The sequence below is a fragment of the Erpetoichthys calabaricus genome, chromosome 7 (assembly GCF_900747795.2).
Source record: "Erpetoichthys calabaricus chromosome 7, fErpCal1.3, whole genome shotgun sequence".
In the NCBI taxonomy this organism is placed as follows: domain Eukaryota; kingdom Metazoa; phylum Chordata; class Cladistia; order Polypteriformes; family Polypteridae; genus Erpetoichthys; species Erpetoichthys calabaricus.
The window spans coordinates 57,246,724-57,274,631 of record NC_041400.2 but is presented as its reverse complement, the minus strand read 5'-3'; positions in this window follow the sequence as shown (position 1 = coordinate 57,274,631).

Sequence of the window (27,908 nt, the reverse complement as noted above, 5' to 3'; positions counted from 1 at the left end):
GTGTACAGTGTAATTTTTGTAATGCCATAAGATTGGGAAAAAATAAAGAAGCATACCCCTATCGATTTATCATTAGTCAGATTGTCTCAGAAATCTATGCAGATTATCCACTTGTTTACTAATCCAATTAATGTGCTTAGTCCATTTCAGCGTCTGATTGGATGGAGCCTGTGCCAGCTGCACTGGACAAAAGAGTGCAGCCCACCCCAGATATGGTGCCATTTCATTACAGTATTCTCATCAGGCACACCCCAACATTCACTTATACCAGATGAATTGAGAGTCCCCATTTCACTTACTGTGGACAGTCCAGAAGTTATATTGTGGGTGAAACCATCTGTACCACCCCAGAATGCCTTCATGGAATCATTTTCCTCAAAACTGCACATCATAAATGTTTTTCCAGAAACCTAGCTGTCTTGAATTCAGGAAGAAATTGAGTTCCCTTCAATAAGTGTCTACAGACAGCAGTGAGACCTCTTTACTTTCAAAACAACTAATGTATTCTAAAAACTAGAAACATAACAATAATAAACACTAATAATATACAAAAGTGTATGTCACCTCTTTAGAGAAATTGCAAAGAAAGTGAAGATATCGATGAGTACATTTTTCTACACCATCAAAAGGAACTTGGAAAATTTGGAGGAAATTCTGACAGGAACAGGTCTGAGAGACCCAAAACCACAACAGAATCAGAAGTCAAATTTGTGAGAATCAATACCTTACGTAATCCATTACCTGTTCCCTGAAAAGCTCTTCTTGTATAACTCTGAAAGTTACATTATGTTTAATTTTTTGGTAACCCTAAACTTTTTTCTGTTTAACCTGCTGGTTTACAACTTCTCTATGTAACATTTCAGGTTATTCACTGGACTTAATCTGCTTAAATTTTAATAAAAACTGATGTTCTAAAACATTTGACTGGGAATGTGTGTTATTGTTCTTTTTGTTTAATGCTATTCATTTTTTTACGTATTTATTTACTAGGGGATTCCCCCCTGCTTGTTTTGCTCACCAACCCCCCTGGCTTGCGCTACTCGCCAGCCACTTCACGTCTCTGCTGCTCGCGTTGTGAAGAGAGGGGCTGAACGCACCCCAAGGAAATGTGGTCACTCCTCTGAAACCCCCTGTTAAACGGTGATACAATGGGAAACAAATACAGTTTTTTTTTACCTCCTCTTTGCTCGATCTGCTGGCTTACTGCTGCTGCCATGCCACGTGATCTGCTCGCACGGGGCTTCAAACATTTGAAAGCCTGTAGAGCAGCTGTCCTACTCTTTGTCTTTTATTTCTGGCCCCAGGCGTGGTTAAATCTTTTGGCTCAAAGTCTCGTCTCGCGGAATGCGAGTTCTTGATATTTTTTAGTTTATAATTTAAAAATGGAATAAGAATCTGAAAATCTAACAACGTCAAATTAAAGATCGATAAATTCTGAAAAGAATGATACCAAACATATATACAGTAATTCCTCCTCCATCGCGGGGGGTTGCGTTCCAGAGCCACCCGCGAAATAAGAAAATCCGTGAAGTAGAAACCATATGTTTATATGGTTATTTTTATATTGTCATGCTTGGGTCACAGATTTGCGCAGAAACACAGGAGGTTGTAGAGAGACAGGAACGTTATTCAAACACTGCAAACAAACATTTGTCTCTTTTTCAAAAGTTTAAACTGTGCTCCATGACAAGACAAAGATGACAGTTCCGTCTCACAATTAAAAGAATGCAAACATATTTTCCTCTTCAAAGGAGTGCGCGTCAGGAGCAGAGTCTGTCAGAAAGACAGAGGAAAGCAAACAAATCAATAGGGCTGTTTGCTTTTAAGTATGCGAAGCACCGCGGCACAAAGCTGTTGAAGGCGGCAGCTCACACCCCCTCCGTCAGGAGCAGGGAGAGAGAGAGAGAGAGACAGAGTTTGTTTTTCAATCAAAAATCAATACGTGCCCTTCGAGCTTTTAAGTATGTGAAGCACTGTGCAGCATGTCGTTTCAGGAAGCAGCTGCACAAAAGATAGCAACGTGAAGATAATCTTTCAGCATTTTTAGACGAGCGTCCTTATCGTCTAGGTGTGCGAACAGCCCCCTACGTCAGGATCAGAGAAAGTCAGCGCAAGAGAGACAGAAAAGTAAGCCGGGTAGCTTCTCAGCCATCTGCCAATAGCGTCCCTTGTATGAAATCAACTGGGCAAACCAACTGAGGAAACATGTACCTGAAATTAAAAGACCCATTGTCCGCAGAAATCCGCGAACCAGCAAAAAATCCGCGATATATATTTAAATATGCTTACATATAAAATCCGCGATGGAGTGAAGCGCGATATAGTGAGGGATTACTGTATGTAGGTTTTAAAATAAGCCTGATTTAAAGTGTGATAAAAAAGTGACACATAAAGTCACATAAAATCATTGAAGAAAATCGTTGCACTTTTAGGCTTAGGATTTTATATAGAGAGAGTAGATAATATATCATTATGGTGATGTCATTTTCATGTCAGTTTGTACATTTTCTCAGCAAGTTTGTGTGTTAATGTTCTCCATGTGAGTCACAATTTGGTGTTTTAGTTTTTCATGGGCAGCACTGTTTTGTGCATCTAATCACTATGATATGCCATGAGACCTATGACATCATGGTGTACTGTTCCAGCAAGATACAGTGAAATTGATTTTAATTGAAGGATCGGGAGATAAAAAAACATTTTTTTAGTTGAAAAAATACAAGCAGAGGTCAGTACCAAAAAGACAAGTGAATTTTTTCGACAACCCAGAAATGTAGGAAAACAATCAGAAAACTTTGAACAAAAGGAAAGTCAGAATCCTGAGATAAGAAAGACACAGAGAATAGCATATAAAGTATTCTTTATTTAAACACGGATAAATGAGAAAGGCACAAGTTGGAACTCACTGGTCAAGATAATGACGACATCCCATGGAGCTCTGGGATCATCGCTTTGGCAATCCAAAATAATGTTTCAGGAAGATGATAAAAATGATAAGGATTTAAGGAACAGAAAAATACAAAAGTATATCTTATACAAGTGAATTTATGAGGGTTATGGGTACGCTTTTCATGTGTTATTAAGATGTCCTGTGTTTAAAGAGTTCTAAGCAGTAACCAAGGGAACGATGAAATAATTACAATCGAATACATATTATTTTTTAATAATTTCTAGAAAAGAAGCCTCTCTTTAGAGATAAATGTGTGTGTCAAAGTCTTTTAATATGTTTAACTAATTTGGGACTTGAGATAATACTTAATGGCATAGGTATGTTACTAGAATATGCCATTCATCTGTGTGCCGATTGTGGTAAACAAAAATATATTTAAATATTATGTAAATGAACCTCAATGATAAAAGGAATTGTTCTTTTAAGACTAACCAGCCTTTCTGTGCAGAACTGTTCACATGGCATGGCTCCACTGGCCAGGTGTAATAAAAGGATGTCCATCTTTGAATTTCAATAGTAATGATAACTCAAGAGTCTTTTTTATTTACAGAAAATAGAAAGAGAAAAAGTAGTATCAAAATTTAGATTCCAGGGGTAAAAAAGCCACATAGATAACCAAGAAATAGCGAGGAAAACTCACAAAAAAAATTAAAATGTACCAATAATATTACATGGCAGCCATGCCAGATAAGATTGTCTAAATCCATCCATCCATTTGCCAACCCGCTGAATCCGAACACAGGGTCACGGGGGTCTGCTGGAGCCAATCCCAGCCAACACAGGAACCAATCCCGGGCAGACCCCTGTGATCCTGTAGTTAGGATATAGCGGGTTGGATAATAGATGGATGGAAGTTTAACACTATTTTTAAGGACACATTAATAATATGTATGATTTACTACATTAACAAACATGATCAGCAGCAACGCTGTTAGTTAGGTTATGAAGAAAATATATATTATAAGTTAATATGATCAACAAAACAATGAAGCAATAATACTGTATGGGTGTACACTATGAAAATTCAATGTAAAATATAGTTGGATTGATTAGTAGAATATAAAATTTTAGTTTGACTGAAGTTATTGTCTTAATGAATGGCACTTCACTCCTGTTCAGCAGACTACAAAGTTATTATCTTTAATATTGGCAGCTAGATTAATAACATTTTAAAAAAATGTTCAAAACAGCTACAGTGCTCACTTTTACTTTATTTACTGTTTACTTTACTTTAACAGCAATGTAGCCTTTTGGCTTTGCACACACTACTTACAAAGATTTCATGTGCTAATTACTTTTTTAATTTCCTGAGTCATGCCACTATTAATGATGTCTTAGTAACAAGGTTTTACTGTATATGATTTGCAAGCAATTGTTTTCACACTTTTGACATTGTTTGATTTTTCCTTCCATGACTGCTTGTATGTTTCAATTTAAAGGTAAATGCATATTTCATAACAGTGTTTTTTGTGCCCGATTGCATGTACTCGGATGTTTGTCTCTTTGTCCGTACTGTATATGTAAAGATGACCCAAATGTTTGACGGCTGTAAGTAAGTCTGAATGCTGCCAATGCTAGTTGAGAAAAAATATTAATAATGTACTGTAAATGCAGTACTGTGGAGCGCATAAGAGTACAAGGTGAAGAATACTGAGTATTTTTTAGTTCTACAGGCTATGTGTAAGATCTGGTATATGCAAGTGATATAAAGCATTTACTTTCACAGGTTAAAATTTATTTTGTTAACTAAAACAAATATTTATAACAATATAACAATATAAATCACAATGCTGGTAAAAAAAGTTTAACATATTAGTATAAACTATATATGACACAATGTCAACTAATTATAGTACAAAACATTGCAAAGCTGTTTCATAAACTATCTTCTCCTACTATTTGTTGCAACTCTAGCAGCTTTCTGATAAGATCACTTTTATCTTTCATGCTTCGGGGTGGTCAACCATGAAATGTGTTAAAACACTGAAACTAATGTTGTAATGGATTGCTTTTTACATGCCAGTATTCCTGATAACTGACATTGACAGCTAATGAAACAGGCAGTATCTGGTGCCTGTGTAAACTCATCCGTGAGGTGGGAACCTAAATTGCCTCTATTTCACACAGTGGCGGCTCTTATGCTCTAAGGCATAGATGAGTGAAAGTGAAGAGGGAATCATTTTGTACAAACTCATATGATGACTTGCATTTAGGGCAATTTGAAATTTAGTCTAGGATGGTTATGTGCATGAATGTGTTCTGCAATGTACTGGCACCTCATCCTGGTTGGCCTCTTCAGTATAGTGCTGCTGGAATACGATTTTGTTCCCCATAACAATGCAGCGGATAAAGCAGAATTAGAAAATAAAAACACAGATGGATAAGAAGTCCGCGTAGCATGAGACAGCCTTTCTTGTATTTATTTCAAAATACTTAAGTTGCTTTTCTTCTCTTTATAATGATGTCAGATGTGTGTAATACAGGTAGGCAATAGCTTTTTAATATGGTTTTGTTCTCTGAACCTATTTTTTCAAGTATAAGTTTGCAGGGAATATCCGTTACAAAGCAATAATCAATTCTAAATGGCATTCACCAGTTCTGTCACAGAGCAAACTCATAACTACATGCACTGATGATCCCTCATACAGGTCCAATCAAATAAAATTCCATGCAAGCAAGTCAAGTTTTACAAAACTAGGTTCGAAACAAGTCAACCCCTACCCCTGATAAAGAGAGCTAGGCCAACAGAATAAAACTAATAGTAGGAAAAATAAGTAAATAAATTCATAATTAAAAATGAATAGAATAAAAAAGGGAAGAGAATCCGCTTCCTCAATTTAAATTGTTATTGTAAAATGTTATTGATTAGATCCTGCCAGATTTTGAAGAAGTTTTGTACAGATCTTCTAAGTACGAATTTGATTTTGTCCAATTTCAGATAATTTATAACATCTGTTATCCACTGACTTAAAATAAGTGAGATAGGATTCTTCCAGTTGAGCAAGATAAGTCTACATGCCAATAGTGTAGTAAAGGCAATTACAGTTTGTTTGTCCTTCTCCACTTTAAGCCCATCTGGAAGTACCCCAAACACAGCTGTTAGTGGATTAGGAGGGATTGTGACCCCAAGACTGTCTGAAAGGCATTTAAAGATTTTGGTCCATAATGTTGTTAATTTGGTGCAGGCCCAAGACATGTGGCTCAGTGAGGCTGGAACTTGATTGCAATGTTCGCAGGTTGGATCTTGCCCTGGAAACATTTTGGACAATTTTACACAAGACAGATGTGCTCGATATATAATTTAAAGTTGAATAATTGTATGCTTTGCAGATATGGAGCTCGAGTGAAATCTGTGCATGGCTGTCTTCCACTCCTTTTCTGAAACGTTGAGTAAGAGATCCTTTTCCCACTGTACTCTGGGATCTTTGAAAGGGAGGGACTTTAAAAGGTTTTTATATATTGTAGAAATGCTGTCTGAGTCCTCAAGACTAATCAATATTTTTTCATTTAATACAACATCACAAGTGTCATTACAAAGAGGAAGAGGATTCATTTTAAAATAAACAGTAAATCAATTAAATGTTACAATTACAAGTGAAAATGTTCATAAGTACAAAACAACAGCATAGTACTGTACAGTGTACTGAAATGACATTATAGTGTTATTGGGGGTAGTGCAGTTGTTACACACAAATAAAAAAGTCAAGTTGACAGGAATGCAAAGTAAAAGATGTGAAAGTTTAACAGGATTTCAAAGAGCCCACTGAACAGGTTTAAGAAGATAATGCATGTATATATGGAGCAAATGTGCAGATCTGACACAGACATGTTGTTGTACATGTTGGAATTTAAGCCTAGGACTCTAGAGCTAACTACTGCACCAAACTGTTCCTCCCGTAATAGTTAATTAGGATTTTTATTTCTAGTGCGTCCTTCAAACTTGAATCATTTCCTTGCATAGTGAAAAATGAAAATGCAATTTTGTACTTATGATATTTTTAACTAATAAAAATATAAATAATGAAAACACAAGTTTTATAGTACCCAGCAGTGAATTAACAATGACACAGCTTTATTTTAAAGGTGAAATTATGTCAGTTCAGAAAGGCAGTGTAATAACAAAATCCCCACATTGTTTTTTGACATGAGGTGTCATTTTTCTTAAGAAAGTTTGAGCTGCCATTACCAGTTTCTAGATCTGGGGCCTTGTATAACAGCTGATAGCATCAACAGAGTCGTAACACATGCAAGATTATTAAACAAAGGATGTGAAAGTGTTGTGGTTCCAGATGAGATACAAAACCCTGCTTAAGTGCTCTAGGCAAAAAAGACTGGCACGGAAAAATGTGAAATTATGAAAAACATTGCTGTATCCTCTAGGGTACTTTACTTGTCTGGTTAATGATGTCTACTTCCTATTCTTGCTGTCTTCCATAGCCCAGTGTCAGAATATATGGAGCATGTGATGTCAGCAGTCCTCTTTATGGGAGTTCTTTTCCATTCTAGGGACAGAGGAGGGAAACCTTTTACGGACTGTATCATTCCCCTCCCTTCACATACTGTACCCTTAAATCAGTCCCTATGAGAGACTCACCAAGCTCACTTGTTTGACACAGGCTAGACCAGTGAGGAGAGGGAGAAAACTTAACATTTATGATTCATCCGAGCAGAAGCCTTTTACAGCATTACCATTCCAATAGTGCTGTGAGTCCTAGCTTTATCATATTGTGGAGCTTTACAAAACTCTTCACCCACACACTAAAACACACACACACATATAACTCTCATTATATATTACAACATTCATTGTGCACTTCCTGTTGTATCATTGTTATTTTAATTGCATTCACATTTATTTATTTATTTAGTTGATGCTTTTAATTAAACTAAAATGCAAATCACATTTTTTTCCACAACTAATCACTGGAACTTAGTTAGTGGTGAAAACTAAGTGAACAATAATGTCACTTAAAATCCGGTGCCTTAGCCACTAGAACACACTGACATTTGCCATCAGATTTCACCCTTAACATTTTTTTAAAATTATATAAATGTTAAGATTTCTAGATTATGTACAAGTGAAATTTGTGGTCTTGCACTATTGTGAAATATTGATGATCTGGATTCTTTGTCTGCGGTGGGTTGGCACCCTGCCCGGGATTGGTTCCTGCCTTGTGCCCTGTGTTGGCTGGGATTGGCTCCAGCAGACCCCCGTGACCCTGTGTTTGGATTCAGCGGGTTGGAAAATGGATGGATAGATGGATGGATTCTTTGTGAAGGGCGGTACGGTGGCGCAGTGGTAGCGCTGCTGCCTCGCAGTTAGGAGACCCGGCTTCGCTTCCCAGATCCTCCCTGCGTGGAGCTTGCATGTTCTCCCAGTGTCTGCGTGGGTTTCCTCCCACAGTCCAAAGACATGCAGGTTAGGTGGATTGGCGATTCTAAATTGGCTCAAGTGTGTGCTTGGTGTGTGTGTGTGTGTCCTGCAGTGGGTTGGCGCCCTGCCTGGGGTTTGTTCCTGCCTTGAGCCCTGTGTTGGCTGGGATTGGTTCCAGCAGGCTGGGATGTGTTCGGATTCAGCAGGTTGGAAAATGGATGGATGGATGGATTCTTTGTGAAAAGTATATCAGGTAGCATAGTAATACTATTAAAATGGGATTATTTACTATCATTTAAGTGTTACTTTTAATGTTGTTCAACAGAAAAAAACTCAATTTTTGAATATAAATGGGTTTTTTTTTTACTGTGGACAGTATAAAGTTAGAGTCAACAGTCTGGACTACAGCTAAAGAGAAAGAATGTTGCTTCCATTCTATCCAACATAACGTCACAGTAAAGGCCATGTCACATCCCATTAACTTTTTAGCAGTTTTCTGGTGTGGACTTCATTTGTATAATTTTAGTGTGACATGCAACTCAGTCCAACTAGTCCATGACTTCCCCATCAAGATTTTGTCTTAAGTTGTAGCGGCAGACATCTCTGTTCATGGGACCTGACAACCAAAGAGCACTCATTGCAGTTACAAGAAGTAACTAACACAAATGTTTTGGATCTCACTAACAAAAGAGAGACTTGTCTGTCTGTTGGCTTGTGGTCTGCCTGCTACAAATGAACGGAAAAAAAGAAGAAAAGGGAGCCAGGACTGCAGCTGAATTTGCGGTACCTGTAACCCCCTCCCACAAGAACTAGCTCCATCAGGTAACACGTTATTGGCTATCAGAAAAGGGGGCAATATAAAAAATGTGCTGGGAAGTCATCATGCAGTTGAGTAACTTGAAATGCCCTGTGATTTGTAGTTGTGTAACCTGACATGCTCCAGTGACAAGATCAGCAGCTGCAGTAGTCAAAGTATGACATCCCCTCTGACTAGAAGTCATGTAATGTTACATTGGCTTAAAGGCCATGGGTCATTAGTGTAAGCGTAGCGTTTCACCAGTACTTAAAGGTGAAATTGCTAACTACTGTATATACTAAGCAATGCAGAAAGAATGAGCATTACCAACTTGAGGTTATGATTCTGCTTTTTTAATGCAATTCTGTTTTCTCTGTTTTTTAGTTTTTTTCTTACAAGTCTGCATGAGTCGTAAAAGACCAAAGACAAAAATATCTCTGAAAATGAAGAAGGTTATTTTTTTGTCTTTGTTTTCTCACAAGGCACAAGGAAGGAAAAAAAAAGAGCGGTCACAGCCAGCGGAAACAGCCAAAGGTATTTAGTGCATTGGCAATGTTATTTCGTTGTACACCATAGCAGAGTGGTATGCTATTTTGCTATATTATCATTATCCAAACCATGATGAATTGACTGTAAAAAGCAAATTAAAACAAAACAAAGTCAAAAAATAAATAAAATAAAAAACACTTCTGAATTCATTTTGCATTTTGTCATCTTCACATAAGGAACAGTTACCCACGTGTCCCTACTCAGACCTAGTTATTATGAGGAAGTTTATCTTAATGGATTTAATCTTACAACATATCCAGCATTAGAAAATCAGTATTTGTGAGCTACTGTGTGTGCTAACAGTGTTAATGTGCCATCCATGAGTAAAATTCCTTGCTTCTGTATCTAGGCTATAGCCTTTGCTGACCAGTGTTTCATTCTTATGCTCTTCTGTATACGTAACTTAGAATAATTTATTTTTATGTTTTAGCTCAGAATGGATTCAACTGAAAAGGTTTCATGGTCATCCAGCATACCAATACTGAAAAATGTTTTGTGGAACAGTAAAAATAGGATATAAAATTGTTTTAAAAAGATTACAGTTAAATCAAACAAACAGTGCTAGGATATAAAGCTGTTTTAAAAAGGTTATACGTAAAATAAACAAACATTGCATGCACAGAACAAAGAGTGTGCATTAAAATAATCAATAAGAGATCATTATTAACGGCCACAAAATAGTTCTGTGAAGGCAGTGGTATGAACATTTAGATGTCTGTGGTTTAGGAAATTACATTTTTTAATACCATCAGTGTAAAAGAGAGACATTTAAATGTAGTGTGCTCTTAAAATAGAATATTATATTTGTTTCCTATCATTCTCTGTTCCAATTGAAAGCTAGTTGACATTAGATAAATGGACAGATTCTAACAGGTCTGCCATGATAGAAACCATGGCTAGCCCCGGTCTATGGCATTACTCCAGCAGAAGACTGACATCATCCTATCGCACACCTAGTAAAAGCCCTGCCACTTAAATTGCAGGGTGTATCATGTGACTGGGAGCATATCCAGTTGCTAATTGTAGATAGTGAACCACAAAAAATGCTCAATCAATAATAATACTGTCAGAGGTTTGGCAAAATGGGCTTGGAGTGGTTTACTTTGGTACTTGTGAGCAAATCCTCCCAGACATACCATGCCCACTGCATTTCAGGGCCTGGCAGGATACAGGCATGTTACTAAGTTAAGCAAGGTAGAAATAAGGTGGGTTGTATTTCAAAAAAAGAAATGATTACTAACCCAACAAATGTCCTTGCTAGTATCTGCATTGTCATAAAGAACAGAGCATGTGGCACTGAACAGCTTCTTAAACAAATGCAACTTTCTTTTAATTTAAATACGTTTTTAATCATTGCAATATATCATAATTAATAATCACCAAGACAGGGCTGTTTGTGAGAGCATGATTATATGAAAAACAAACTCCAAAAAAAACAAACCAAAAGATCAATATATTCACTTAATTATGTTTCTCGATTTTGGGAGACTAAAGCATATCCTGGCATTTTCAGATGTATGGCAAGAACCAGGCAGGAAAATAACTTTGGATGTTGCTCCAGGCCATCTCAAGGCACACTAATGTTCAGATTTGCACAGGGCTAACAAGAGTTATCAATTAACTTTACACACACATCTTTGGGATGCTTGAGTACCAGAAGAATATTCATGTTGTGAATGCAGGTCATTTCCTACACCTTATAAACACTAAACTAAATAACTACTGCTAATTTAACATCCATCCATCCATTTTCCAAACCTGCTCATTTCAACTCTGTACAGAGTTACAGGGAGGAATGGAACATTAGGTACAAGACACCCCATGGATGGCTGATTTCTGCTTGTGCCTGACACTGATGAGATATGCTCTTGTTCCCCTTGGTTTTACATAGGTTTGAGAATGTTATATTATGAAATATGCTGCTTTGACTGTCCCATGACAGTGAATATCTTAATAAAATATATTATGTTCTTAGACTCACTTAATCCAAATTGAAGAGTACAGATTTCTGCAGTTTCCAGACTTGTCTCAATAAAAATATATTTGTAATAAATATCTTTCGAATAGTTCATTTATATGTATATCATCATATTGTTCGAATGGGCTTTTTTCAACTAAACCATTAACAATTTTTTCAAACGTTTTCCTTCCTGAAAAATAAGTGGTAATTATTAAGATCAGCTTCAGGCTGAACACAAATATAGTTTCAGACTGTTAGTAATAAATAGAAATTTGGAGAAACAGGAAAATAACCTTAAAGGAATATAGCATGTTTAATCAATTAATAATGCTGACACATTGTTTTAGTTGATCTATCCATCTATCCATCCATCTTCCAAACCTGCTTTTTCAAAGTTGTAGCTGTTGTACTGTGTATGTCTCTCTATTATAATAAAAAAATCCTGGGACGAGACAAGACTTTTTAGCCTGGGATGAGATGTGACTTTTTCAGAGAGATACTTTCATGCCCCACGAGATGAGACTTTGTGCCAAGAGATTTAACTACACCCGGAGCCGGAAATAAAAGACAAAGAGTAGATGACAAAGTAGAACGTTGTAAAGAATTCAAAGATATTGCCGCGATACACATGCAAAGCAGGTTAGAGATAACTAAAATTTGAAAGTCTCAAAAAAATGATAGTAAAGATCGCACTAATGCAAACAAAAAGAAATTATTACTGGGTGAAATAACAGAACAGCAAAAATAGATTGGATTTAAACTTTAAGTCTGAGACTTGTAGATCGTCTAATTTGTGTTACCATCAGGGAAAAGTAGTGCTTCTTCCCAATGAAGAGGCGTATCTGCAAGAATTAAAAGATTTGTTGTCTGGTGAAAGTGAAATCCACATACATGAGCAGCAGAGATGCATAGTGGCTGGTGCGTGGCGCAGGCCGGTGGGGGTTGGCGAGCAAAGCGAGCAGGGGGCAAAACCCCTTAGTATAAGGAGATCACAAAAATGTGCGAATGCAATAACACAGTACACAATAGGAAAATGAAAATGTAATTATTGCAATCAGCAGACCAAAAATCCATAATATTTACCCAAAAGTGTTCATTGTCCAGAGTAATTTAACATCCATCCATCTATCCTTCTGTCCATCTATTTTGAAACACAGATTTCAAACAAAAGAAAAACACATTACTATTTTATTGTACCTATAGATAATAAGGCTATTTTTACAGATTGGCTACAAATAAACAACTGGGCACAAGCAGCTCTTTAATCCACTTACAGTATGTATTATCACATTGTTTCACCCTAGGCACCTATACATCTCAGGTTATTGTGCGGGGAAAACCAGATTTTCATTGGCCCTTAAAAGGTTCACTGCTTCAGACACGTCCAGGTTATTCTCCATGCCTACTGTGATCAGTACTGTGTACAGGCAGAAGTAAGGCAGATTTTTACTGATGAAGAAACAGGAAATGAAATTAGTCAAAAGCCTTGCAAATTTCGAACCCAGGAACTTTAAACTGATCTGTTGTTAAGTCTATTAAAAAACAAATCAAAGGTAAAAGAAAAAAAAAAAAAACCTCACCACTAAAGATTTTTATTCAGGACCTGAATTACCTTGAAGTCTTTGATGTGACCTTTCTACCCTCTAACCTGTGACATCATGGGTTACCACTTTCAGATGTCCTGCAAAACAACACATCAGTATACAAACTAAGAACAAAATTGCTATCCACAGAAAACAAACTAGTATGGTGGAAATATAAAAAAAAAATTAACATCTTTAAATGAAAAAATTTATTTAAAATTTGTATTTTACAAAAAACAGTAATTAAAGCAAGATTCAGCTGCCTTCAAAACACTTAAATGTCCAGGAAAAAATGAAAAATAAAGCTGTAAAAATGTATGAAGAAATTAAATTGTAACACACACATGCAGTGACTTAAAATTTTGTCTACTGCCTTAATGGCAACAATAGATACAGTAGGTCAATTCAAACATTTTACAGTTTTCCCATTGTTTTGTTTTATTCAGAATGTACCTCTCAGATCAGTGCTTCAGATTCTATAAGCTGTATTCAGCAGGGAAGGACTATTCAAAAGAACCAATTTTTGACAATAATAGTTTATATCTCACAAAATGGAGGTCTTTCTCGGACACAAGGCTATTGTACAAAACAGTTTCACATTGAGCTTTCCATAAACAAATGGTCAAATCAAGAACTTTAGCAAGGATTTAAAGTAAACCTTACTGACAACACACATTGAAGGTAAAGACTTCCTAAAGACGAACTGGACAGTGCTCAGAACTAGCGACACTGCAGAATGGCAGAAAAACACACGTCAAACTACCCATTTCTCCCCACAAATAATTGCCTTTCCGTTAATTGCATTTGGTCATTCTTTTGCAAATAAGACATGCAGTATAAACAATAAACAAAAAACAAAAGAGACTGAGACGATAAAGCAGTCAGTTGTCAATATGGGCATTCTGTCTATATCAGTAAAGCTTCTAGGATTGTGAAAGGGGCATTTCAGATACCCATCTCAAGATGTCCTTCATACATATAGACAGCCATATGTCAGTCTCACCTCAGCCACACCACAAAAGGAGAAGTGGCTCATTATCAGGCTCCAGATAGGGACTACATGTAACCCAAAGTCCTGGCTCATCATAGAGAAGCCAGCGTGAGAAAGGCACCAGCTTGTAATTGAGATTATATGCTTTAATTATATATAAAAATTGTTACTTAATTAGGGTTGATTTTGCCAGTTAAGAGTTACTAACAGGAATGTTAATTAATGAGAGTAAATTCATGTTACGGGGTTAATAACTGGGTTTTAGAAGTCTATTGCCAATTATACTTCTGGTCAGGTTCCAAGTTATCCTGCACATAAAGGCAAGCTTCTAATACAGTGTATACATTATATCTATGTTGGAGGTTATGGAGATAAGGAGAGATTTAAAACATGGATATGGGGGGGAGTGAATAAGGAGAAAGGTTTTGGCAGGAAAGGAGTGGCAGCAGTTGGATGGTAAATTTGATAAAAAAAAAAGTATGTTATATTTTGTAACTCGTGTATTATTGATGTACTACTTTGCTGCAGTTATGCTCTCTGCAGATTTCTATACATCTCCTTGTCACCCCATAACTAATTAATTACACTGGCAGATGAATTAGAGGAGGGCATAATTAATTTATGCAAGCCCACTCCACAGTATCTACAACCAGTAATTGTAGAGTGTCACAGGTATTCATGAGTGTTGAGGGGAACATGTAGTTGACGCAATACTTGCTCGCTGTTAACATTTAGCCTTGGCCGTACAGCCTGTGGGATCTTGCCAATTATACTCTCTACTGTATAAATTATTACACTGAAATTTTCTAGTGCAATTTATTATTGTAATTTTATATTTATATAAGTCTATAACTTTTATATAATATAAAAATATTTAATTCTCAAAGCTGTTCATTCCAATTCACGGTCATAAGGGAGTTGGAGCCTCTCCCAGCAATCCCAGGAATAAGACAAGTATTAGCTCTGTACAGGGTACCAGTGCACTGCAACGCCCACTCATCACACATTCAAACTCACACTGGGAACAATTTGAAATTAATGATTAACGTTAACTGTAGGTGTGGGAGGAAAATTGGAGAGCCAGGTAGAATGTACAAACTCCACAATGACAACAATTGGGAGTGTGTTTCCAACCATGGACGCTAAATGTATGAGATAAAAGTGATGTGCTCTGTTCCATCATGCCTCCAATTGTAAAAATACAGGTAAATGCTGTGTTGTACATTTGTTATATTTATATAATATGAAAGGTTATATTTCAAATTTTGTATTTGCTACTTGGAGGAATGTCATTTTAAAGTTAAGAAACCAAAAAAAAATTCTATGTTATTGTTGTTAATGTCATGTGTACACATTTATGCACAAAGAACCAAACAGATTTCATTGAATGCACTTCTGGGATGTTAGTTACACTTCTCATTGTGCATGGTTTACCTTAGTGAGCTGTCGGCAGTGCTCCTGAATACAGAATTCGCCATTGGATTTCAAGCACTGTCATTCAAATTAAAAAAAAATTAGACTGTGATTTGCTAAACTATGTGTATGTTCTCATTTTTTATGTTAAAGTATTTGTTTACACAACAATGCTGCTAGTGTTTCTCAAATGTGGCCTTATATGTTCTGACATTTAATTAAGTAAGCACAGAAGTTAGTGATTTGTCAGACTTTTATTTAGTATTGCTTTTGGTTGCTTAGGTTTTTGTAAGTAAATGAATGTTACTGGGGTCCTTCAGAGCTGACCTTTTATTTCCTGACATTAAGCAGCTGAATGCACTAAATGGTGCTGAAATGTTAATGGTGTTGTCTAGAGCTGTTCTTATTCACCACTGCATTTAGTAAAGATGTCTGTGTATGTGGCCTTTCAGCCCTTGAAACATTTCTAGTTCAATGTTCTTTTAGTGGTTTTGCTTCAAATGACTGGAAACCATAGACATGACAAAAATAAGTATATAAATTTAATACATTACCTTTTTTCCAGTATTACTCTTTCGTTCAAACCATCCTCCATTTTGTTTTCATGTCCTACTTCTCATTTTCTCTTTTACACTTTACTTTTTCTTTCTCATCATTTCATAATTATTCTTTTGCCAAAGGTGTCTTGGTTATTTCCCTTTTCTCCTCCATTATTTCTCTTTAGTTTCTTTACTCCGTGACAATGGCAAGTAATCTCTCATTTTTCTACTTACCCTTCTAGCTCACCTTCATTTTCCACTTAAAATCTTAAAATCGACTAATTTTTCTCACCATTTAATATCCACCTGCATTACTAAATTTATAGAAAAAAATTTTAACAAAACCTTTTTCATTAGTACACTCATCTGCATTCATTAACAGCTTATTTTTGCGTAACAGCCAGTTCATCCTATGCCCTTACCATTCTCAATGTTATCTGGCATTATTCTTTCTCTTATTTCTTTTAATAAGCAGTATCAGCTTTTTTTGTCTGTCCCTCAGAATTACAAAGTAAACTGTCTGGCCATGTAATGTTAGGCAATAATGGAATTAACAGGTAAAAACTTCACTTTGAAATCTCACCGACAACCATGTTTTTATAATATGGCAAAAGTGGAAGGAGCTGAACTTCTCTGAATAAAATATGAAACTATAGGGCAGTTTGGGTAAATGAAAAAAAAAACCATAAAAAACACAGCACTCTGCTATACTCATTATTGTTTTAACAATTTTTACCACTACACTTATCAGGTAAAACAAACAAAAGAAAAAAAGAATGGTTAATTTGCAGCAACATCGTGTCAGAGACACAATGACATCCTTAAATGAATTGTGTGAAAATAAAATGTACCCCATGTGATGAAGCCATGACCTCGTGCGACTTCCCATTTGTGGGACGAGCAGATACAGCTTGATGGGTAATTTGTCATGTTGCACTGTGGTGAACAGCCGTCTGGAGAGCCTGAGACAGATTTGAAAATTACACACATGGTAGGGTGGTAAGGTATAATTGAAGATGGCAATAGAACTGAATGGAAGACATTTAAATGTACCGTACTAGCCTATTAAATGCACAGGGCGTGGAGATACAGTCTTCAAAGAAATGCTTAAAATGATTATAGTCTCTGACAGGAATTCTGGGCCAATGCCAGTCTAGGGGAAGCTAAGCGTTACATTCACTTACAGTACGAGTTTGGATTTAATCAAGGAGATCACACATTTGTACCACTGACTAGGATTAATTGAACCATACAGAAACACATCAAATCTAATTTGCTCACTAAAGAAACATGAGCCTTTCGTTTCAAGGGAAAGGGCTGAAGGAAAAAAGCTTATTTTTACCACTTGAGATGCTTTACAGCTTGTCTAGAAATGGAACTAATTCATTAGAATGATGTATAGCACATGCATTTGTTTTGTGAATGCAGCACTCATTAGCTTGTCCGATTTCTATATAGGTTTTCAGATATATGCATGTACTAGCTGTTTAACAGAAAGTGGTTTTTATGGAGAAAAAATGCGATTTGGCATTATGGAGGAACACTGACTCTTGAAATTCTTTATTTTAAATGGTTTCTTTCTTTGCATAGTCCCATAATACAATGTGTTTCCCATTTAAGGAGTAAATAAAAATATATGGCCAATTGCTGTAATTAAAGGCATGCAAATAATTGCTAGTAAAGCAAGCAATTGAATATCAAAAAGTTTAATTTCTAATGTTATAACAATCTAATAGTTTTATATGAAATTGTAAAAGCTACAGTTTCAGATATTACATTTGGCTGCCAGAATAACTAAAACATAAGATTCCTGACCTGCTTCTGCTTCAGTTCTGAAAATATGTGATTATCTTACATATTGTGCTGTAGTGTTTTAACAGTAAAGGTGCAAGATAAAATACAGATTAAGTAAAAACTGATATCGCTTGAACGGAAAATAACCATATTGTATTTACAGCAGGGATTTGTTTAATTCCAGCTGAGATTTCCTTTAAAGTCTGAATAATTTTGGAGGATTTTTCTTCCTTCTGAGCTTATTCACAAACTGAGCTTATTTCACAAACCTTTTTTTTTTATCATTCTCTTGTCACTGTGGCTACTTATCAGTGGTATGTTATCACGGGGAAGGAAGCAATATAAATTTCTAGTCTGCTGATTAAGAATTATCTCATCTAAATGGCTGTCTGTTGTAAATCACAGCGGTATCTGCTGTATGTCCATTGACTATTACAACTCCAACAGACGATTTGAACAGATTTTCACTAAGCTCAGTTTAAAAAGAAGTGTTGTTTTAAATTAAATTCTTGAATTAATCTAAAAGGAAATGATGAGGAAATCATAAAGATGACGGGGAGTGGAATTTAAACACTAGACTATGGGTTTGTGAGGCAGTGGTATTTAGCCACTGTGCCCCATGCTACCCAGAAATAAAACATTTGCTATAGTATTTACATATATTCAGAAATTACTCACATCCCTTCACTTTCTGCACACTTTTTTGTGTTATAGATTTAATTTTAAGGGATACATTTGTCATTTTTGCATATCAATGTACACTCATTAATCCGTAATGACACACTTCAAACATGTTTTCAGAAAAGTTTACAAATTTATTAAAAATCAAAAACTAAATTCCCTCATTTATATAAGCATTCAGATGCTTTGCTGTGTCACTCCAGATTGTGGTCAGGTGCGTCCTGATTGCTTTAATTATCCTTGAGATGTGTGTAGATTGATTAGACTTGATTTGAGTCCACCTGTTTCAAATTGTTTTGATTGGACATGGTTTACAAAAGCACACACCTGTGTATATAAGGTCCAATAATTCACGCTGCACGTCAGGAGACAAATCAGGCCATTAAGACCAACAACTCTCTGTAGACCTCTGTGACCAAAATGTGGTAAGGCATAGATCAGAGCAAGAGTAATAAAACATTTGTAAAGTTTTGAGTGTTCCTAGGAGCACAATAGCCTCAATAATTGTGAAATGGATGAAGGTTGGAAACACCAAGACTCTTCCTAGAGCTGGCTGAGTAACCAGGCTAGAAGGGTATTGGTCCTAACCCTAACCCTAACTCTAAGCCTAACCCAATGGTACTCTAAGACACCAATGGTACTCTAACATATGTCCTCTGATGAGTTGGGAGAACCTGTGTGAAGGATGACCATTACAGTAGCACTCAATCAGGTGGTTATGGTACAGCGGCTAGACTGGAACCTCTATTTGCCAAAATGACACTGGGGTAAGTGGGGGGGGGGGGGGGGGTGGGGGCAGTATTCTCTTGTCTGATGAGACATAAATTGATTTGTTGAGCTGAGCTCCAAGCATTACAGGTATGGCTGGTGAAGATCAGGCATTGCTCATCACCTGCCTAATTCCATCCTTACAGTGAAGCATGGAGGTGGCACCATCATGATAGGAGGTGCTACTTGGTGGTAGGGATGGGGAGACCAGTCAGAACTGAGGGAAGGAAGAATGGAGTCAAATATAGAAAGGATGTTAAAGAAAACCTGCTCCAGAGTGCACGAGACCCCAAACTGAAGCGACTTTTCTTTTTTTAGCACAACAATGACCCAAAGCATACAACCAAGACAATAATGGAATGGCTTCAGGAGAAGTCACTGCTTGTCCTTGAGCATCCCAGCTAAAGCCCAGACTCAATCCTCATAGAATATTTGAGAGGATCAGCAAAGAAAAATAGGATAAACTGCCCAAATCCAGGCATGCAAAGATTGTTCAGACACACCAAGCTATACTGTAGTTGTTGCCAAAGGGGCTTCTACAAAGTACGAAATTAAGGGTCTGAATACTTAGATTAATGAAAGATTTCACTTTTGTATTTTTAATACATTTGCAAATCTTTCTGGAAATATGTTTTCACTTTGTCCTTATGGATTATTAATTGTAGATTAATGGGCAAAATTAAAATTAAATCTATAACAAAAGGAAGTGTGCAGAAAGTGAAGAGGTCTGAATACTTTTTGAAGTATTCAAAACTATCACTATACTCTGAGATACTATAAGTATCTCAGAGTATTTGATGATTGCTCAGTAAATTATTAAATATACCTTTAAACATCAATGACCATTGACCAAAGCCTCCTGAGAAAGGTAAGGACACAAACATTTTCACTGCTACTGTTCCTATTAGACAAATGCATTAGCTTCTCATAAAAATATTAGTTGTTATGGGCACATATGACAAGTGGGCAAGTTTAAGATATTTTGTGATACAATATAACCTGAGCAAAGCTAAGTAGTATTAATGGTAAAATATCCAACTGTTAAACTCCAACACTCTATTTGGAAAGGATCCACCAAATTCCAAACTGAAAAACTGCAATGTGACATTTTATTGAATCATAATGTAATATGGAAAGCAAAAGATTTTTCAAGTTAAATTCCCCCTCTCTATTTTAAAACACTCATTAATACTCTAATTTAACAAGGATGATGACCATGTTGCCTTTAGCCTTCCTGCCAGAACAGCCAAAGCCAGGCCACCTCTCTCAATGGTCATAGATATGTTACCACATGTAGAGTACCTCTCAGGTGTTCTATATTTCTTGTAAGAATGTAAGAACATAACAAATTTGACAAATGAGCAGAGATTATTTGATTTATCATGTTCATATGTCTGCGGTGGGCTGGCACCCTGCCCGGGGTTTCTTTCCTGCCTTGCGTCCTGTGTAGGCTGGGATTGGCTCCAGCAGACCCCCGTGACCCTGTAGTTAGGATAAAGAGGGTTGGATAATGGATGGATGGATGTTCATATGTTTAGCCAATAGCTAAGCTGTCCCAATATCTTATCTAGATACAGTATTTGTTTAAGGTTGTCAACATTTCTGCTTCAACTACATGTCTTGGTAGTTTATTCCAGATGCCCATAACTCTTTGTGTAAAGAAGTGCTCCCTGGCTGCAATCCTAACAGTTTAGCCCTCTTAGCTTAAAAGTAGTTTCTTTCACCTCACCACATTTTTTATCTTAATTAGTCATAGTCTAGTGAAAAGAAGCAGATAATATTTCTTCCACATGCCAAAGACTAATTGGTTAGTCTGAATTGACACAAACTGATATAGTGTTGGGTTGGCTTGGTCACACAGTGGTTAACACCACTGCCTCACAGACCCAGCAGCCTGAATTCTGTGAATGGCTGATATCTGTTTGGAGTCTGCAAATTCTACCTGTATCTGTGAAGACATCCGGATACTCCACTTTTCATCCCACATTTCCCATGACATGTGAGTTAGTATACAGTATGTGTCCCGTAGTTGGTGTGAGTATGAATGTGTGTGTATGTGTGTGAGAGAGAGAGAGAGCAGGCTTTGTATTGGACTTCTGTGCCATGTAGGATTGGTTCATACCTTGCAGAAAGTACTGTTGGGATAAATTCAGTTAACCACATGACACTAAACTAATTGAAAGGTTTTGACAATGGTATGTTAGGACAAAGTGTGAGTAGGTGTATAGATACTCACTTGTATTGCATAACAATATAAAAGCATGTGTCATGTTGATATAAAATCATGGATAAGAAAATATAGGAAAGGTTAGATTCTAACATGTTGAGCTATTTACTTTCTAGTTAGAATGAAGACCCAATACAGTAATCCCTCCTCTATTGCGGGGGTTGCGTTCCAGACCCCCCCGCGAAAGGTGAAAATCTGTGAAGTAGAAACTATATGTTTATATGGTTATTTTTATATTGTCATGCTTGGGTCACAGATTTGCACAGAAACACAGGAGGTTGTAGACAGACAGGAACTTTATTCAAACACTGCAAACAAACATTTGTCTCTTTTTCAAAAGTTTAAACTGTGCTCCATGACAAGACAGAGATGACAGTTCCATCTCACAATTAAAAGAATGCAAACATATCTTCCTCTTCAAAGGAGTGTGTGTCAGGAGCAGAGAATGTCAGAGAGAGAGAGAAAAAAGCAAACAAAAATCAATAGGGCTGTTTGGCTTTTAAGTATGCGAAGCACCGCTGGACAAAGCAGCTGCAATGTAAATGTCAATGTAAATGTAAAGGTAGTCTTTCAGCATTTTTTAGAGGAGCGTCCGTATCCTCTAGGCCAGTGTGCGAACAGCCCCTCTGCTCACAACCCCTCCGTCAGGAGCAGAGAATGTCAGAGAGAGAGAGAGAGACAGAGAAAAAAAAACAATCAAAAATCAATACGTGCCCTTCGAGCTTTTAAGTATGCGAAGCACCGTGTGGGAAGCATGTCGCTTGATAAAGCAGCTGCACAGAAGGGAGCAACGTGAAGGTAATCTTTCAGCATTTTTAGACGAGCATTGGTATCGTCTAGGGGTGCGAACAGCCCCCCTGCTCACACCACCTCCGTCAGGAGCAGAGAATGTCAGAGCCAGAGAGAGAGAGAGAAAAAAGCAAACAATCAAAAATCAATATGTGCTGTTTGATCTTTTAAGTATGCTAAGCACAGTGCGGGAAGCATATCGCTTGACAAAGCAGCCATATGTAAGCCCAGCAAGGAAGAGAGCAATGTGAAGGTAATCTTTCAGGGTTTTTTGAGAAGCGGCCGTATCCTCTAGGGGTGCGAACAGCCCCCGTGCTCACAATATAGTTGTGGAGTTTTATTTAATACGTAATACGCACTCTGGTTGGGTAGCTTCTCAGCCATCTGCCAATAGCGTCCCTTGTATGAAATCAACTGGGCAAACCAACTGAGGAAGCATGTACCAGAAATTAAAAGTCCCATTGTCCGCAGAAAAAAAATTCACGATATATATTTAAATATGCTTACATATAAAATCCACGATAGAGTGAAGCCGTGAAAGTCGAAACGCGATATAGCGAGGGATTACTGTAACTAAACCCAACAAATGCATTCACTTATGAGCAGTTCTTGCAATCAACAGTGTTGGTGACAATCTCTGGAGTATGGGATAAAGGGTTTCTTGATTTTGTTGTATTGGTCACAGAACCATAAGTATACCACTTTTTTGCTAATTGCTGCAGTGTGCGTCTCATAAATGCATAAACAACACATCTGTAACATTTAATCTTGAAGAAGCCTGCACAAACTTACAGCTCCACAATTAAAATATGCTGTTCCAATAAATATGGCATGCCATGCACATGGATGCTGTAACAATACTTACCAAATGAAACAAAATATGCATACTCTACGCTAGCCTCAGCATCTACATTTGTACAGCATATAATATACAAAATATTTACATATATATGGGGGAAAATGGTGGTATAGTAGTCAGAACTACTGCACCATGGATCCAGCATCTTGCATCCAAATTATGTACTTATGTCCTTATGGGTTCCCCTCTTTCCCTTTGGGTGATCTAGTTTTCCTCCAATATCCCTAGAAATGAATGTGTTAGATAAGTTGGCAACTCTGAATTGGCACAGTGTCAATGTGAATGTGGAAGTGCACATGAGTGGAACATCTGATGGACTAGAACGGTGCTAAGGGTTGGTTCATGCTTTGCATTTGGTGCTAGTGGGATGGATTCCGCTCCCCTGCAATTCTGAAGTAGATTAAATGGGTTTTCAAATGCATGTATTTTATATATTTCATGTGTGTCTATTGGTATTTTTTTTAAATTGAGCTTAATGGTCTCAGTAAGCTATAAAAATTATTTACTTTTTAAATTCCTTCATTTCCCTGCTGCTTATTAAGTACACACTATCCTGTTAGATACACATGAAGAATGAATTTTAAATATTATTTAATTATGAGAAATCAGACTTTGTTGAAAGTCTCCTGCCTAAACTATGCAGACTATGAAGTATAAAGTATAAATTATGGGTCCCCTATTTAATTCCTATTTTATCTGCTGAATCACTGAGTGATCGTTAGGAAGTCAGTTAACCTCCTTCTGCTCCTTTCACACGATGACACATGAAAACTAAAATCCCAGTGGAAGTGACTCGGCAGACTGACATGACATGCAGTTCACTACTCACATTCTTTCGTATTGAAAATGGTTTCTTGTTATGTTTTAGAATATTGTTAGTCACATTACAATATGCACAGCGGTTAACTTTTAAACTTTAAAGATAAGACACACAGGGCACACTTTTCTTGGACATAATAGCTGAAAGATACAACAGCCAATATTATTACTGTACACATCATCCAATATTTGCTTACATGTGGAATTATTTTGAACTGGGTCAGACTTAAAAGTTAGTAAAAACATCTGATAAGCAATAAAGCGAAACTTTAATGTGTGCTCAGTGTGTGAGATAAGCAATTTGAGAGGCTCTTTAAATTATTTTGGCGCAATTCCAAACTACAGTGCAGTGACTTATTTCCACCAGGATCTTGTTACACAAATGAATACAAGAACAGACCGTGCTGGGTTGTTGTATCCTCTATCCCAAAGTAGATCATATAGTAAGTGAAGGTGAAAAGTGGAATTTAACATAGAATAAACAGTTCTCTCTTTCTTAGAATAACTGAATTATCAATAAATCCTTTTGGTAGCAAATGAATCTAGATTGTTTCCATTGTTCTTTAGCCATCTTAATGATTAATTATTGGATCACTGTATGTAGTTTTGTGCCCGAAAAAGAACTTATGGCCACTGTCACAAAGCTGTCATACAAAGGTTTTAATGTAATGGTTCAAATCCTATTTTTTACTTGTTAACTTAAGGCCGCATTATCAAAACTCAGGAGGGCATGTTGGAAGGAAAAATTGTTGATTTGTTTCTGCCTTCCCAAAACAGAAAGACAAAAGGTCAGGGTAGGTCAGACAGATTTCCTTTACAGACCAAAGTAAAGGTGATTTCAGACTAGTAGTTTATAATACAATGTCTGTAAAATAGCTTGGGATGTTTAGTAGAAACCATAAAATTACCCACAATTATTTTGTTTGTGTTTTAGTCTCAAAGCACTACACCAGTTCTAATTTAATAGTTTTTTTTTTTCTTGTCACACCTTGCAATGCAAAATTGGACACATCTTTAGTGATGTTCCTGTAATCATCAGGAGTTTCTGGTCTCCCAATATTAGACTCCCTTGCCTAGGTGACCCAGCCGGGGTTGATCAACCTCTGCTTGTGCCCAGGTTGTGTTCTACCCCACGGTTCTCCACTCCTAATCTGCAGCCACCTAAATGCCACTCAAGCAACCTCCATGGCTATCTTAAAGACCCTTCTTTTGTTATCCCCACAAATTCCATGGATGGTATGTGGGGGTATTTCTCCATGGGTTGATCTGTAACTTCCTTTGGATTCTTTATAGAAGTTGTAGGTTGGGTTACTAATCCCAACTGCCCAAATTGCCATCTTTCTGAGCTGTCAACTGAGTCTCTTGTTGTCACCACTCTTTCATTGTTGTCAGATAGACTATTCCTGGTAGCCACTGGTTCCCCAGAAAAACACTTGTCTTGGCAGATCTTGTGGTGCAAACCTGGACACATCTTCAGTGTTGTTTCTGGGGACATCAGGAGTTTAGGGAGTCCCTCACCCAGGTGACATAGCCAGGGTTAATCTTGCACTCTACTCGACGTCTCCCCCCTCCTTATCCATAGCCACCTAGATGCCACATTATGACTCTTCTTTTGTTTGCCCAACAAATGCCAAGGACAGTAAGCATCTTGAAGAAAGAATAGCCAGCGAACCCTTTGCTGCCTACTTTAATTGTCTTTCACAAAAATTGTAGTACAGTGAAAAATACATGTTAAATCTCAGCACTGGCGCCCTGTCCGGGGTTTGTTTCCTGCCTTGCACCCTGTGTTGGCTGGGATTGGCTCCAGCAGACCGCCGTGACCCTGTATTTGGGATATAGCGGGTTGGATAATGGATGGATTGATCTCAGCACTTCTAGTCAGTTGCCCTTGTGAGAGGGTCACGGGAGGTCCATCTTTATCTGGTCGGTATCAAACTCACAAATAAGAGTGTGGAAGTTGGCAAGGAATTTTAAAAGTGGAGCTCAAGCCCAGCATGCGTGTAGGAAGTTGGAAGCCAAAAATGACCAGCATGGGCGAGTGTATCTTTGTTTTTGTATAATTTAATCTTTGGTTTCAACAATGTGTCCGATCTCTCTTTAGGCTGTTTTTAGATTTACTGTTAAAGGTTTGACTTTGAAATCATTGATTTTCTTTAGTCATTGTAGAGTGAGGTATGTATAAGTAGCAGTGGGTCTTTTCCCCCTCAAGGACAGTTCCTTCTTGTTGTATGATAGGCTGTGAGGCTTGGGACACTGTCCAGTAGGAGTCGATTCATGTGGCCTGGTGGTGCTGGTGAGAGACTGAGAGAGGGAGAAAAGAACTGAGTTTTCAGTCCAGAGAAAAAGGCTGCATGGGTCAGTGGCTGGTTATACGTTAGGAGCCTAATGTACTTCTATTAACCAGTGAAGACTCCTAATTTTCTCGCTGTTGAGGAGTTTTGTTTTGTTTGAGGCTGTTGAATAGTTGTATGTTTTATAAATATTTTACTTCTATTTGACCAGGACTGTGTGTGTTTTACTGTATCATCAGGAGTTACTGTATTAAGGTAAAGCCTTATGTTTGTTTTTATTTCTACTACACGCTCGATTTTTATACACAGAACTGTTTTTATTATTTTAAGATTATTTTTATTTATTATTCTTACCTCTTTTGAACTGTACACATTTATGTATAAGAACAGTCTGGATCAAACATTTCAAGGATGGGGTTCAGCCTTCCAAAGCTCAGGCTATGCTACTAATTTCCATCTAACCCAGGCTCACTGTTATTAAATACCTTCTTCCCTGCTGGCTCTCTTCTGCACAGTCTCTGCCCACACCTCCTCTGGCACCTGGACTCTCCTCTTCTTCCCATCATTTTCTTCTTATCATAGAGCAAAATTGTGCTGTACCTCAGATCAGCCCTTCCTTGCACTATAGCGCCCACCAGGCCTCAAAGCCTCAACCGAAACTCAACTAATTCAATAGCCTCTGCTGCCTTACAATTCCTCCCTGTCTTAACCTTAATGCCAGCCTTGAAGACTTTAGGGAGTCCATGTACTGCAGTTGCTCCCCATACATGGCTCACTTTGAATTCCTTACCCACCCTACTGATTATTTATGCCAAAATGAAATGCTGTCCAAAGTGTTGACTACATTGCAGTGCTATGTATATGTACGTGTTCATGTAATTTTAGCATAGTTTTAATAATAATTTTTAATAATTAAAAACATCAACAAACTGATCAATTGCTTTTCAGTATTGCACACAATTTTGTATCAGTTTAAAATGAAATACAAAACTGTATTTCATTTTAATATACTGTATGTCCATAGATTTTGTGACATAGCTAAAAGCAAAGCAAGCATATTTAATTTAGCATAGTGGTTTCTCCGAATGTAATGCATTTCGATTCAAGATCACACATTAATCAAACCAAAACTGAATGTAATACAAATGACCAATCAGTGTCAAAACGGGTGGTAGAGAGCATCTGCCCTTGGGCTCCGTTCTTAATAAGGACAACTGTAAGAGGAAGAAAACCTAAAAAAGGAAATACCGTGAACAGAGTTCTAGCAGAACATGAGACACACTATCATAAAAGTGTGCAGCCATAGAAATCTATTAGCTAAATAAAATTTTAACGTAATTCATTAGTACGTTTTATTTTTTCCAGAATGAGAATATATGCTACAACCAATGTAGCAACTTGTCTCAAATAAATAGTCTTGGAGCAACATAAAAAACAAACCCAAATGCATCATTACATAGGAGATAATCTGGGAACACACACTCACTTTACCATAATTAACATACTATTACCACTTGCAGCCTAAAGA